A 14762-nucleotide genomic window follows, 5' to 3' on the forward strand; every position below is an offset into this window, starting at 1 on the left:
CTGAATTCATAGCTTGAGACGTGAAGCAAGGCGCTGTCTGCTGAGAACGGAGAGAAATCGAGGCGGGGAGACCAAATTAAGTCCGCAGGTGGCGGGTTCAGTGTCTATTTCTTATTTGTATTTTTCTATAATGTAACAAATCATATCTTGAACTACGCGTTAGGATTCATGTACAGTTCAGGAAAAAAATTTAGAAATTACGAATTAAGCGGAATGTTTTGACATAGATTCTTTTTAAGATATACATACCATTTGATGATCAACAGCTTCGGGGGCAATATGCCCTGATTTTTGATGACACTTTTTTGACAGATATTTTCAGCAATCGTCAGTTTTTGTTATTTTTCCAGACATATTATATATTGTATTATTATTAGTATATCAGTTACAATTATGTAACAGACAGTCATATCACTATTGTGGTAAGGTCATTAATTTTGCATAATTGTGGTAAGGCCATTAATTTTGTATATGTTTCTCATACGCATTTATAGCATGTTATGTTATTTTCAGTTCATTAATGAAAGTTAAAATTTTTTTTCCAGAAATTAGTGGGAGGGGAGCCATGTGATATGAAAATAATTTAATTTGAGAAAAAAAATGGAATTACATATCTTATTGTAAAATGAACTATTTTACTAAATAAAATTTTCTTACATATTAATTTCCTCATCTAATTAAAATATGAACTTATTAGACTTGGAATAATATCAAATCCCTAGGAATTGGTGGGAAGGGAGCCACATGGCACAAATATAATTTTTTAAATTTATTAAAATTCAATGCAACCTAACAAATTCTGTAGTGTCATCTAATTAGAATATGAACTTATTAGAATTGGAATAATCTCAAATCCCTAGGAAATTGGTGGGAGGGAGCCACGTGGCATGAATCTAATTTTTTAAATTTATTAAAAGTCAATGCAACCTAACAAACTCTGTAACACACTACAACAATTGATAAGCATTAATACTAATCATATGTTGAGCATATTCTCTTGAGAATCAATCTAGGCCGTCAATTAAAAATAAAAACAAAAAATCAACACATCTTCATCCACTTTAAGTTGAAATAAGAAGCCTTAGGCAATTATATTTTTATGTTTTATTATTATTATTATTTAGTTTTTTAATGATAATTTAGTAATAGTTTATGAGAAGTTACAATAATTGGTTTAATTTTAATTTTAAGAGTTTAATTCATAAGTAGCATGTTTAAATTTTAAGAGGTAGTTTTTATGGGAATGCTATTTTATGTATTTTTTAATTAAAAAAGTTATATGTTAGATTTTTTTGAGTCCTTTTAAGTTACCCTTTATGAACTTAGACGTCGAGATTTACCTTCCTTGGTTGACATTTGTAGACAATGATGAAGCCTTTAGGGGTATTCAACATGCTCGAGGAATTGTCAATTAATACTAGTTTAGTTGGTTTAAAGGAGAAGTTGTTATCATATCCATCCATCTTGAATTACATTCGATTATGTTTGTGACATGTTCGTCCCCACTGAGTCTATTAGCAAGAGAAAGGTTCCATCAATCTCATTCTCGCATAAGTGCTTGAGGGTGTCGGATGAGATGTTCCAAACATTTAAATCCCAATGGTTTACTTAACTAGTTGTCATTGATAATCACTAGATATTTGGCTAATGATGTGCTAATGAGTAACTAATTTGAATCCCCTAGGTGTGGCACAATAGTTCATGATGACATGTTTGGTAGAGATGTTGTCCATGAATTTGGGGAAGCGTCCTTTGGGTTTTTCCATTACGTGTTTCTTCAAAAGCAAAACAAAACCCGTCCCAAGTGTTTCAATCTCACAACAAAATGTTGGGTGGTTTTTGGGTAAACAAAATAAAATTAATTAACCTTGACAAGGCTTTGCCATTTTAACAAAGATTAAAAAAAAAAAAGGAAGTTTGACTAAACTTATTGAGTTTGCAGATAAACTTGGTCATGTTGGTTAAATCTCCTCAAGAATTGGTCAATTTGACTAAAACTCTATAAGATTGACCAAACTCATCAAATTTACCAATACACTCTATTATTGTTAATAAAAAAACACAAATAATTTGGCCAAAACCAAACAAATGTGATCAAACTTGATGAGTTTCTAGATAGACAACAAATTGTACAAAATTTTCTAAAAGGAAATAAGATTCATTATCATAACAACTATTCTAAATCACCATAAAATAATTGTATGTAATGATAATAATCCCTTTTTTTATAATTTTCATTATGGCTTTAGCTATTAAAATAAATATCTCAAACAATCTCATCTATATACATATTTTAGCTATGTTTAGATTATTTTTTCCATAATATTTTAGCAATCTTTAAATTGTGTATTACAAAAAATAATTTTAATATTAAATTACTCTCTACATATGGAAAAGACATTTCATATTACACATACACATCTAATATTTAAATTTAAAAAAAACTTAGTTGTTAATGATTTCCAACAAACCATGAATTTCTTTCATAGATATTGCTTCTTCCTTGTAAAAGCATGATAAAAAGTATTGAAGAAAAAAAATCATAAATATTGCTTCATAAATTCTTTTTACCATGCTTTTCCATAGAAATTCCCTTCTATGAAGATTGAAAAAATATTTAAAAAGCCTAAAAAAATTGTAGGAAAGCATGATTTGAAGACCTCTTGCTCCTTACTCAAAGAATTTGAACAAGTAATTATTGTATATTAATGGTGACATTAGTCGTTAATGTCATTTATCACCTTTATTAGTGGTTCAACTAAATCTTAACCTCGTTGGGACAATGCCATGAAAGGAGGATTGTGATTTACCTCGCTAATGTTTCATTTATACCTTTAATCTTAGAAATTATGAATTACTAGAATAAATAAACTTCCCAATATATATTTTTAGACCAAAGTGATCTCAACCCTATCTCCCCATGAGAATTAGTAACAAAGTAGATTGAGATAAAATACATAATAATAAAAGATGATACAATTTATACAGAGAAATATAAATATCATGTTTGTATTGAGGATGTGAAGGTCATTGCGAGGGTTGATCATTTCCACTAAAGGAAGCTAAGAGAGGCTATTGAGATTGAGAAACATGTTATCAATCTCAATAGGGATGATGGGTGGAAATTGAGTAGAGCTCTGTAGTGCTCAAAATCTCATAATTTGCAATGGTCTAAAGAAGTGGCCCAAATCTAGCCAGATGACCTGCATCCATGGGCTTAGTAGTAGCGTGGTAGACTATGTTATTTCTAATCTCCCTTTATACAACGAAATAATAAATTTTGACATCTTAAACGACCACGAGCCTGACTCTGATCATAGGCCTTTACTTATAACTCTCAATTTTGTCATGCATAGAGATCCCATAGAAGATAATCCTTATAGCCAAAAGAACTTAATCTTTGATAGAAATAAAAACGATCTCTTTCTAAATGAATTAAAAATTAATTTTCTTCCTTTATCTAGTATAGACAACATAGAAGACCTCTATCATAATTTTACTACAACCCTCTCATATTCTATTAACAAGTTCTCAATTGAAGTTTCAAGTAATAAAAGAAATAGCAAAACCAACCCATGGTATGACAAAGATTGTAAAAGTGCGAGGAGAGCAATTAAGGAATTTGTTGATGTATCTCTTAAAATTGGCAAGATAAAAATATACAAAGCCCTAACTAAAATGAAAAAAAGGCAGTGTATTCATAAAAGACAAGAGAATCTCTTACACCTCTCTAAGGTAGCTCCTAAGAAATTATGGAGGCAAATTCTAACTAGGTAAACTAAAGATAATAATAAAATTACTTTACATGATTGTAATTCCTATCTTAAAAAGCTTTATGGATCTCCAAATGTCATGGATAACTTTGAAACCCTGCTCACAACGAAAGAAGTTTTCTCATTAGAAGACATTGATTTTGGGGTTAAACGCCTGGCAAATGGGAAAGCTAAGGACATTGAAGGTTACCAGACGAAAATCTTAAAAATTGGAGGTCTTGTCCTCATCCCCCACATCCACAAGATTTTCAATTAAGAAATCAAGCAAGGGTTCCCTAAACCATGGACTCAGAGCCTCATTATCCCTATTTTTAAAAGTGGGGATACAAATAACCCCTCTAATTATCGAACAATTATGATCAGCCCTCTCTTAGCCAAGTTATATGGTATTATTTTGGAAAATAAGTTGAGCATATGGCTTGAAATTGAAGGTAAGTGGGCTAAAGGCCAAGCGGGTTCTAGAAGGCAGCACTCAACAACAGACCACCTCGTTATGCTTAGGATCATTATAGAGGAATGCCCCAATGATAAATGCAATCTCTTTTGTTGCTTAGTGGACTTTAGAAAGGCTTTCGATACAGTTCCTAGAAACAACCTATGGAATAGATTAGAAGAGCTAAAGGTTCCTTTTGAGTTAAGAGTTGTCGCTATAAGGTTATATGAGAATGTAATTGCCAAGTTAAAGAGCAATGAGGGGTGGTCGAAAGATATTAAGTGTAATATCAGAGTTAAACAAGGTTGCCCCCTCTCCTCTACCCTATTTGGCATTTACATTGACAAGCTAGAAGGTTGTTTAGAGGAATCAGGCTATGCTAGCATGATCTTAGCTGGGATAGTCCTCATATTTCTTCTCTATGCTAACGATATTGTTCTTCTCGCAAGGTGCCCATCTGATCTTGATAAGCAACTTAGACTTCTTCAGGATTGCTTCTCTACCATGGGTATGACTGTTAACACTGAAAAAACAAAGGTTATGATTATCAAATCCAAGAAGGACACTTACGTTAATTTTATGTATGACAATAGTAACTTGGAGGAAGTGTCTTCTTACAAGTACTTAGGAATTGATATTCATCACAAGCTCAACTTGAACTATAGCATTGAGAAAATGATTAATGGGGGGTGGAAATCTTATTTTGGTCTTGAAAATAATTGTAAAATGACAAACCTCGTAATGTGGGATAGAAAGAAGTTCCTCTTTGAAACTTTAGTCACTCCTGTTATCTTATATGGATGTGAGGTTTGGGGTTGCAGCATCTCTAGAGAATCCTGGAGAAAGATTGAGCAAATCCAGAAGCGTTTTATAATGTATAACCTCAAAATTAAAAGCAATACACCCTATCCTATTCTCCTTATAGAAGTGGGTCTTTCCCCTATCAAGAGCCTAGCTATGACTAGGCTTCTGTTGTACAAGCACAAACTCAATAACATAGGAGACCATAGACTTTCTAAGCTAGCTTTAAATTCCAGCCAAAACCACCTAAGGCTCAAACGAGGTTGGTATAAAGACACTAGGGCCTGGTTAAACCATTGGGAGATCAACGAGAATGTTGCATTGCAAAACATTAATAACATTAAAAATATTGTTATTTCTAAGTACAAAGAAAAATTGTGGTGTGAGAAATATTTAGCAACTAAAAGAAAATTAAGATATTATAGGGAGGTCATCAACCCCACCCTAGAAGATCAAAAGTATCTCTCTGTTTTAACTAGCTCAAAGAAGAAAATTAATATAGCTAACATTAGAACGAACTCTCATGAGCTCCATAGTGAAACGGGTCATTGGGAAGTTCTTAAAACAACATGGATGGATAGGATTTGCCATCTCTATGAGAATATGAACATCGAAGATGAAAATCACTTCCTCTTAGAGTGCCCGGTGTACAACCACATTAGATCTCAGTTTCACAATCTTTGTTGCAACACTGGCCTTCCTAGCCTTTTACGATGTTAAAATTATAGTGAGCTCGCGAGGTTCTCTCCAAGCTTTTTGAGCATAGGAATAAAATTTTAAATGAAACTAAATAATTCGTTTCTTTAGGTCCGATAGACCAAATTTTAGTCTTAGTGGACGTTAACCATCATCACCATCAAAAATTGGATTCCAACACTTTTATCTTGATTATTCCTTTTTAAAAATTTCTTTTAGGTATGAGTAATTTCATATATGTATAAACTATTATTAAATATTATATTATATTTTTATTTTTATTATTTTATTTATTTATGAAATAGAAATAAGGTTAGTTTGTATTATTAGTTTGTTTTTTATTTGACCTTTTGGTCATTTTGTAAATAAAAATAGTTATTATAATCAATAATTCATATATAATAATTTAATATTTGGTTATAATAATAATAATAATAATAATAATAATAATATATATATATATATATATATATATATGTATGTATATATATATATATATATATATATATATATATATATATATATATATGTATATAAAATTATTAATAAATAAGTCTATTTTTATTATTTTATTTATTGATTTATGAAAAAGAAATAACGTTGAAAAGAAAGAACACTATCTGAAAATGAGAGCAATTAGATGTGATGCAATCGAGCGACTATGCAATCTGAACTAGGGTTTTGCGTTGGGTTTTGTCGCTTGTCACCATGGCGGGACGCGGAGGAGGGAGTTCTGCTCCCTCCTACAGTCAAGTAGCTAGAGACAGAAGAAAGGGAGTTGGATTGTATCTTTTCAAGAAACCAACGGAGGTGGCAACAGAGGCTATTAACACAGAAAAACCGGAAAATATCAGACCTCATGGATAGGAAGAGAATCATGAGGAAGCTAGTAGGGAGAAGAGGACAGGGGGTAGCAGTCAGAAAGTTGCTCCTATGAGTACAACAGGGGTTTGTAAACCCAAGTTGACCATTATTCCTCAGGTCATTTTAAGTGACCCAGCGCTACAGGTGCACAGAGATCACATGGCGGAATACGCGGTTATATGCAAATTTATGGGGATTTGGCTGACAGAGAAGGCTTTGCAAGCATGGATAAGGAACCACTGGAAACCAAAGGGGGAAATAAACCTTCACCTTGGGTCCAAGGGCTTCTTTATGGTGGTGTTCACAAGCTTAGAGGATAAAGACAGAGTGTTCGAGGGAGGACCCTATTTTTACGCTGCTACAGGCCTTTACATGCAACCATGGGTGATGAAATTTGTCCCAGAACGAGAAACTTTCACATCGGTACCGGTATGGATAAGACTTTACTCCCTTCCTTTAGATTATTGGCTGCCGGAGTCTCTAAAGGCTATCAGCAACAAGCTAGGGCATTTTATAAAGATCTCAGATGCTACTCTAAGAGGCAAATACACTTCCTTCGCTTGGATATGTGTGGAAATGGACTTATCTGGGGCACTTCCGGACGCGATCATTTTAGAAGTGTATGACGAAGAATGGGTGCAGGAGGTGGACTATGAACACATCCCATTTAGGTTCCATAAGTGTCATGAACATAGGCACCTATATAGGGACTGCCCATTAAACAAATTGGAGAGCAACACGAAAAACACCATAGGCAAAGATCCCGAGGGTTTTACTAAGGTTGGGGGTGAAGGGAAAGGAGGAAAGCACTACCAAAAGAAAATTAACGAGGACGAAAAACCGAGCCACAATAGTTTCAAGATATTAGAAGAAGAAGTTGGAAACAACGGGACAAACCAGGAATCAGAGAATAATCCCACTAAGAAGGAAAGGGATGCTAGAATGGAGGATATACCAGAGAACAACCAACAAAAGGATGATCTGCTGAGCATTATGGAGCTCAGTAGGGACAATGAGATGACCTCAAGTGAGACCGGAACAGAGGACCATGAACTGCAGGAGATTCTAGAGAGGGAGAATTTAGATCTAGAAAAGTTTCTGGAGCAGGGAATCACCGAAAGGGTAACTCCCTACCAAAAGAGGAGTTTGACAAGGTTCAACAGCTCTTCCTCTGGAGATCACAATCGAAGGGTTCTAGAGTCAAAAGAAACCATGATAGCTAGGAGAATAGAGGGGTGAAAACGATGGAGGATACACCGATGCATTCTTCCAAGAACCCGGGTAGGAAAAGAGGAAGAAAAAGACAGAATGAGCTGCTGAATGAATGTGGGAAACTTATGATTAACTCAGGTAAGATGAGAGATCTTACCAGTTACTCCTTTACAAACCTTTCTTAATGAAGCTTACAACCTGGAACATTAGGGGTCTAGGAAGTAAAAGGAAACAAAGAAATCTTAGTAGTAGAATAAAAGAAGAAAAACCAGATATGGTTTTTATTCAGGAAACAAAGTGTTCGATGGACAAGATCAAGAGATACACATCAAATGGTTAATCAAGTATGAGTATCTAGAGGTTAGAGCAAACAACTCGACAGGGGGGATTCTTACGCTTTGGGATCCCCAGAAACTTGGAATCCTGGATGCTGAAGCGTCTAGGAACTATCTATCATTGGTGATTCAACCTTTGGGTGATAAGGAGATCTACATGATCACAAACGTCTATGGTCCTAAAAAACTAGAAGACAAACTCAAGCTTCTCACCTCCCTTGAGGAGCTGAGAGAGAGATATCCTAATATGCCCTGGATTCTGGCAGGGGATTTCAATATGATCATATCTCTTACAGAGAAAAAAGGTGGTACCAGAAAACTAGGCAGAGACTCCATTGCCTTCCAGAACTTCATAAATAACATGGGGCTAGTGGACACTGAAACAATAAATGGCACTTTTACCTGGAACAATAAGAGGGGAGGGGCTTCTCAAGTCGCCTCTAAACTAGATAGATTCATAATCTCAGAGGACCTCCTTCTCACAGGCCTTGACATGTCAGCTTTAATCCTTCCCTTTGGAGGCTCAGACCACTGGCCTGTCCAACTTGAAGCTACTTTTATGGGTACACCGAGGAACAGACATTTTAGGTTTGAAAATGTTTGGCTCTCTCACCCTGACTTCACCAGCAATATTGACAAATGGTGGATGGAAGATATGCCCGTTCAAGGCACTAAAATGTTCATGCTACAACAGAGACTTAAACACATCAAATCCAGGCTTAAAGATTGGAACAAAAAAGAGTTTGGTAATATTTTTAAAGCCAAAAGAGAAGTTGAGCAGAAACTCCAGGGGATTAATCAGATCATCATCACAGATGGTTTTACTGAGGAATGGAAAACTCAAGTTGACTCTCTTCAAAACGAATGGGAAGATCGGTGCATGCAAGAGGAGATTTTCTGGAGATAGAAATCGAGGGTGCAGTGGATTAGAGAAGGAGAAAGAAACATGAAGTTTTTTCATAAATCAACCTTGGATCACAGGTCACATAACATAATTTCAAAACTTAAAGATTCTCAAGGGAAAGAGCTTGTCTCTCACAAAGAAATGGAATCTGTCCTAGTTCAACACTTCCTTAGCATAACAGAGGAGCCTCTCGTCGACAGATCTCAGTTCATTAACAATTTCACAAAGTACATTCCTAAGCTTGTAACCAGGGAAGACAACCACAATCTTAACAGGCCAATGTATGAAGATGAGGTTAGTGAAGTTATCAATGAGATGCAAATGGGAGAGCTCCGAGCCTAGATGGATTCAATGTGGACTTCTTCAAAGCTTGTTGGAAAATAGTCAAACAAGATATCTTTGATGTGGGGGAAGACTCAAGAAAATCCAAAACGGTTTTGAAGGCTCTTAATGCCTCTTTCATCGCTTTGATTCCAAAGTAGGAAAAAGCTATGACACTGGATATATTAGACCCATAGCTTTATGTAATGTGGTGTACAAAATTATTTACAAAGTGATATCTAACAGACTCAAGCCCCTTCTTCTAGCTCTTGTCTCAGAGGAGCAAACTGGTTATGTGGAAGGAAGACAGATTCTCAATAACATCATACAAGCTCAGAAGGTGGTACACTCTCTTAAGAGCAATAAGCAAGCTATTATGATCATACAACTTGACATAGCGAAAGCTTATGATAATCTAAGCTGGTCTTACATTAGGGCAGTGCTAAGAGCTTATGGCTTTGACCACAACTGGATAAGATGGGTTATGGCCCTTGTATCCATGACTAGTTTTTCCATCCTGCTCAACGACTGTCCCTCTAGAACCTTTATGACTTCTAGGGGTCTTAGACAAGGGGATCCACTATCCCCCTTCCTCTTTGTTCTCATGATGGAAGGGCTAGGAAGAGTGATCAAAATGGAAAATGCTGAAGGAAGAATCCAGGGTCTGAAACTTACCCTAGATGGTGCTGCTTCTACTCATCAACAATTTGTGGATGACACAATGCTGCAGGTATTCCTGTTAGTGCCTAGATTTACCTCAGGCTGAAAAGGTAGGATCCAGGGCCAACATCAAACCATGCTCAGCCTCGTAGCTAGCCGTACGAGGACAGGAGAGGGCTCTCTCCGGGTCAATCTCAGCAAAAGATAATTGATGGGGCTTGAGATGACTGAAATAACACTAATTTTAGGCTAGATATGAAATACAAGGATTTGATTTGAGTTTTTGGGGGTTTTGTTGGAATCAAGGGAAAGGCAGATTTTAGGGTGCGGGGATTGAGGCTCAGTTCTACAGAGATCTCGATGGGGCAAGGTAGGCAATCGTTTTGGCACTTAAATTTTAATGAGATGGAGGGAAAAGACAGGTGAGGTGTTGAAGAGGGCAAGGGAAATCATGAATCGTCCTCGGACAGCTAAAAACATCAAACAACTAAAACAAACCTCAAGTAGAGCATTGAACTTTCAATGAATTCTACTTACACTCTTGTTTTCTTAGTTCAGAAGAAATAAGGTATATGATGGCATACATAACAAAATTCACAATTACAAAGAGAAGCACTGTACCAATACAAATTGCCACATGAATCCCAAAGAGTGCTGCAAATCCTGGTCTCAATTCCTTAGCCACAATGAAAATATGAGTGTACAATGAAGCTCAATTCTTTCTCAAGAGTCCAACCTTTTGCCAAATTCCAACCTCTACACTATGAAATTCATAAAATATATACATTTTCTTATCCTTGTACTAAGGGATTGAGCTCAACCATTTTCTTCAAAATAGAATTAGTTACATTAAACTTGGGCCAAATTTCTGAAAATAGGTGTTGAAGATGAACTCGTATCTCCTAAACCATAGCACCTGTTACAAAACTGAAAGAGGTTTTTGTAGATAAGGTCATGTTGGAGAAAAATCTCTCTCAAATTTGGGAAATTCGTTTCCAGTAGCTCGCAATCTGTTCCACAAAATCATCTCTAAAACAGAAAATCATTAAAAATTTAAATCTGTGAAAATGAGCTGTAAAGATCTAGTCACATATCCCAATCCATGACACCTGTGAATAAAATGAAAGAGGTTTTTTTTATATGGCTCGTGTTTAAAAAAAACCTCCTTGGGTTTTTCAAAATTACTTTCCATCTGTTGTAAAATGGCCCCGCACTAAAATGACTAAAACAGTAAAAAAATATGAAAAAATTGTTTTGTTTTAATGTAGGCTCCAAATATCACTATATATCTCCCACATAGTAGCACCTGTGCATAAAATGAAGGAGGTTTTTGTTATTTGGTATGTGATGAACAAAAACCTCTTTCACTTTTGAAAAATTCCTTACCATTATTTCAGAAACTGATTTTGTACTAAACTTTTCATTATGTGCAGCAACTGACCTCAAAACATGCATAACCAAGAATCACTCGTTCATTTCTTCTAATCCAGGAACCGGTTACGGGAGTGCGATATACCGTTGGAAATATTTTTCCGAGATTCTTCTGATGGAAACACTTGTGACATGTTTTGTGTTGAAAATCATGTGCAAAACATCTAACAAAACCAGACATAGTAAGAGCTCATGTTGATCCCTAGTGACAGGCTGTGAAGACTGGAACTAACAATTCCCACGGTCAGGGAAGCCAGAGCTTTCAAACAAATCTTGAAAAACTTTTCTATGGCCGCTGGTATAGAGGTAAGCCTTAACAAATCAAAGGTTTTGTTTCTTAACACTGACATTTCTATTTAGAGGAACCTCACCGGAATTCTCGGGTTTCAAAGGGATCAGTTACCTTCCAAGTACCTTGGAATGCCTCTTACAGACAAGCCTCTAAGCAAGGAATTGTGGGAGCCAGTAACTAATAAACTTTAGGACAAGGTCAAGAAATGGACATGCATGTCTTTGAATTTAGCGGGGTGTCTTGTGCTTACAAAGGTTGTCCTGCATGCTATTCCCATTTTCATGTTTTGAGCTCTTCCTGCTCCTAAAGGAGTTATGCAACAGATCATGAGTATTCAATGAGATTTTCTTTGGGGCAAAGGGGAAGAGAAAAAGAAGTGGGATTTGGTAGCTTGGGACAAGCTCTGCAAACCTAAGGTCCATAGTGGTTTGGGGCTTCATAACCCTGAAACCCTCAGCAGAGTTTCGAGAGCAAAACTTTGGTGGAGGTGGCTTAAGGAATCGGCAACCCCTTGGGCTAAGCTTTGGAAATAGAAATATGCAAATAATTAGCAAGAGAGAGATCATATTTGAATGTCAGGGCTCATCAAGGGCTCACACATTTGGAATCTTGCTTAGGAGAATAGAGCCATTGTCTAGCAGCATAGTTTCTGGGAGATCCGAGCTGGGAACCTAGCACGGTTTTGGGAGGATAACTGGCAGCAAGAACCAAATTTGTTTAGGGAAGAACTAACCGCTCTCAAGAATGACACTGATAATAAAGTTTTACGTATGTTAAGTGACTTCTAGGATCAGGTAAGGAACAATGGTAAATGGAGAATATGGAAGGATCTGGGTTATAAGGAAGAGAGCCCTTTGAAGGCCCAGGCGGTTTCTCTTGCTCTTGACTTGGAACAGAGGAAGATTTTAGTGTCATCCTCGTCTGACCAACTGAGATGGGGAAGAAACATCGAAGGCAACTTTAACCTCAAAGAAGCTAAATAAATGGCCCTTGGGTTTGATTATCAAAACCCTAATCAGGTATGGAAGGACCTTTGGCAGAACCCGCATTGAATGAAAATAAAGTTGTTTATGTAGTTGGTTCAACAAAAGAAAATTCTAACTTGGGAGAATCTTCTGAAAATTGGTTTTGTTGGCCCATCCAAATTCCATCTATGTGGCTTACAAGAGGAGACGATGGAGCACTTGCTCAACCTCTGCCCATTCACCTCTACCTTGTGGGATTGGGTTGCCTCAGTCTTCAGGCAAACTGACAGGGATAGACTTAACATCACCAACACTTTGAAGAATTGGAGGAAAGACTTCTTAGGAAATGAATTCATCAACAAAGCTTGGACTCTGGCTCCAGGCTTTATTATCTAGAATGTCTGGAAAGAACGTAATGGCAGGATTTTCAAGAACAAAACAGGCTCGACCCAGAACATCATTGCACAAATATTACAACAGCTCAAAGACATAGTTGGAGCCCTTTTGTGGAAACTTCCAGAGAACCCTCCTTTGGCTGAGGATGCTCGCACACTGCTGCAGTTGGGTCTCCATTCGCTAGTTCCCTAGGGCATAAACAAGGGTGTGAGCCAAACAACTGCTGGTAAAGACATCTGGCAGCCTCCTCCTCATGGTTTTTTGAAAATCAATATAGACGGAGCCTCTAAGGGCAACCCAGGGATGGTTGGATTTGGCGGGGTCATAAGAGATGAGCAGGGGTGCATAAAGGATATCTTTCATAGTCATTTGGGGACTGCCACTAATAACATGGCGGAGCTCATGGCCTTAGAGCAGTGCCTGGAAATCCTGATCGAGTCAAATTTACACAACGCCATCATTGAAGTAGACTCTGAATTGGTCATTAATGTGGCCAAGAAGATATGTAATGGAACGACACCTGGAAAAGTATCGAAACATTGGAGGCTATCGCAGGTCTTTCAGCGTATTCATTCCCACTTGTGAACCCTGAGAACTGTCAACTTCGTTCATGTGCGAAGAAAATCCAATATGCTAGCTGATCATCTGGTGAATGAAGGAGTGCTTTGTAAGGAAATTTATAGTAGGTACGCTTGGGATTCGACACCCTTGGGGAAATTGCGTGATGATTGTCAAAGACAAGCAGCCAAAGACATGGAGCACTTCTAGACCATCAGTAATGAGCAGAAGGAAGACTAGTGGAAGTAGGAGAAAGTGGAAGGAGTCAATCCTAACCGTTTATCCAACAAAGAATGCTTAAGACAGAGCTAACTACAGGGGAGGAGTACATGGTAAATAGTGGGCTAGTTGGAAGGTTGCCGACCATAGATTTTGATGGCCTTCGTTATCAAATGGCTATTGGGTTAGAAAATGATCGAAGGTTAAGTCTACAAGCGGACCCGAAGATTGATAGATCAGCAATTACTAATCTTTATCGGCTCCGTAAAGTAGGTAAAGGTCGTGCTAGTTTCCGATCTGATATCTCTGAAGACCATTAGATCAACAGGGGCTTGATCATATGGATATCGGGTTTTAAAAGTGATAGGGGGTTAAGTCTTAGAACAGACCCAAATTTTTATAAACCAATGGCTTATAATCCTTATAGGATCCATGAAGCGGGTAAGAGTCGCGTATGTTGCCGCGACGATATCATTAATGAACGTTCGATCATATGAGATCTTGATCGAAAGGATATTGGGTTTCAAAATGGGAGGAGGTTAAGTCCAAGAACGAACCTGAAGTTTTATACATTAATAGTTTATTTTCTCTGTCGGCTCCGTAAAGCGGGTAAGGGTCGCGTAAGTTTCCGATGCGATTTCTTTAAGGACTGTCGGATCACTGGGGTTCTTATCAAATGGCTATCGGTTAGTATAATGGTCAGAGGTTTATGTGTAAGGTTTCGGGTTTTGTTGACCCTGTTGACTGTTAATCATCAATGGGTCTGTCTTTTGTTGGTCTTTACACTTGTAAAAACGTGTAACATATGTAATATTTCTTATGGTTAATTGAAGGCTCCACTCTTACTTGACAAAAAAAAAGAAATAGAAATAAGGTTAGTTTCTATTATTAATATGTTTTTA

The sequence above is a fragment of the Pinus tabuliformis genome, chromosome Q (genome assembly GCF_031772625.1).
Source record: "Pinus tabuliformis cultivar Carrire ecotype Pingquan chromosome Q, CPIR1, whole genome shotgun sequence".
Lineage (NCBI taxonomy): Eukaryota > Viridiplantae > Streptophyta > Pinopsida > Pinales > Pinaceae > Pinus > Pinus tabuliformis.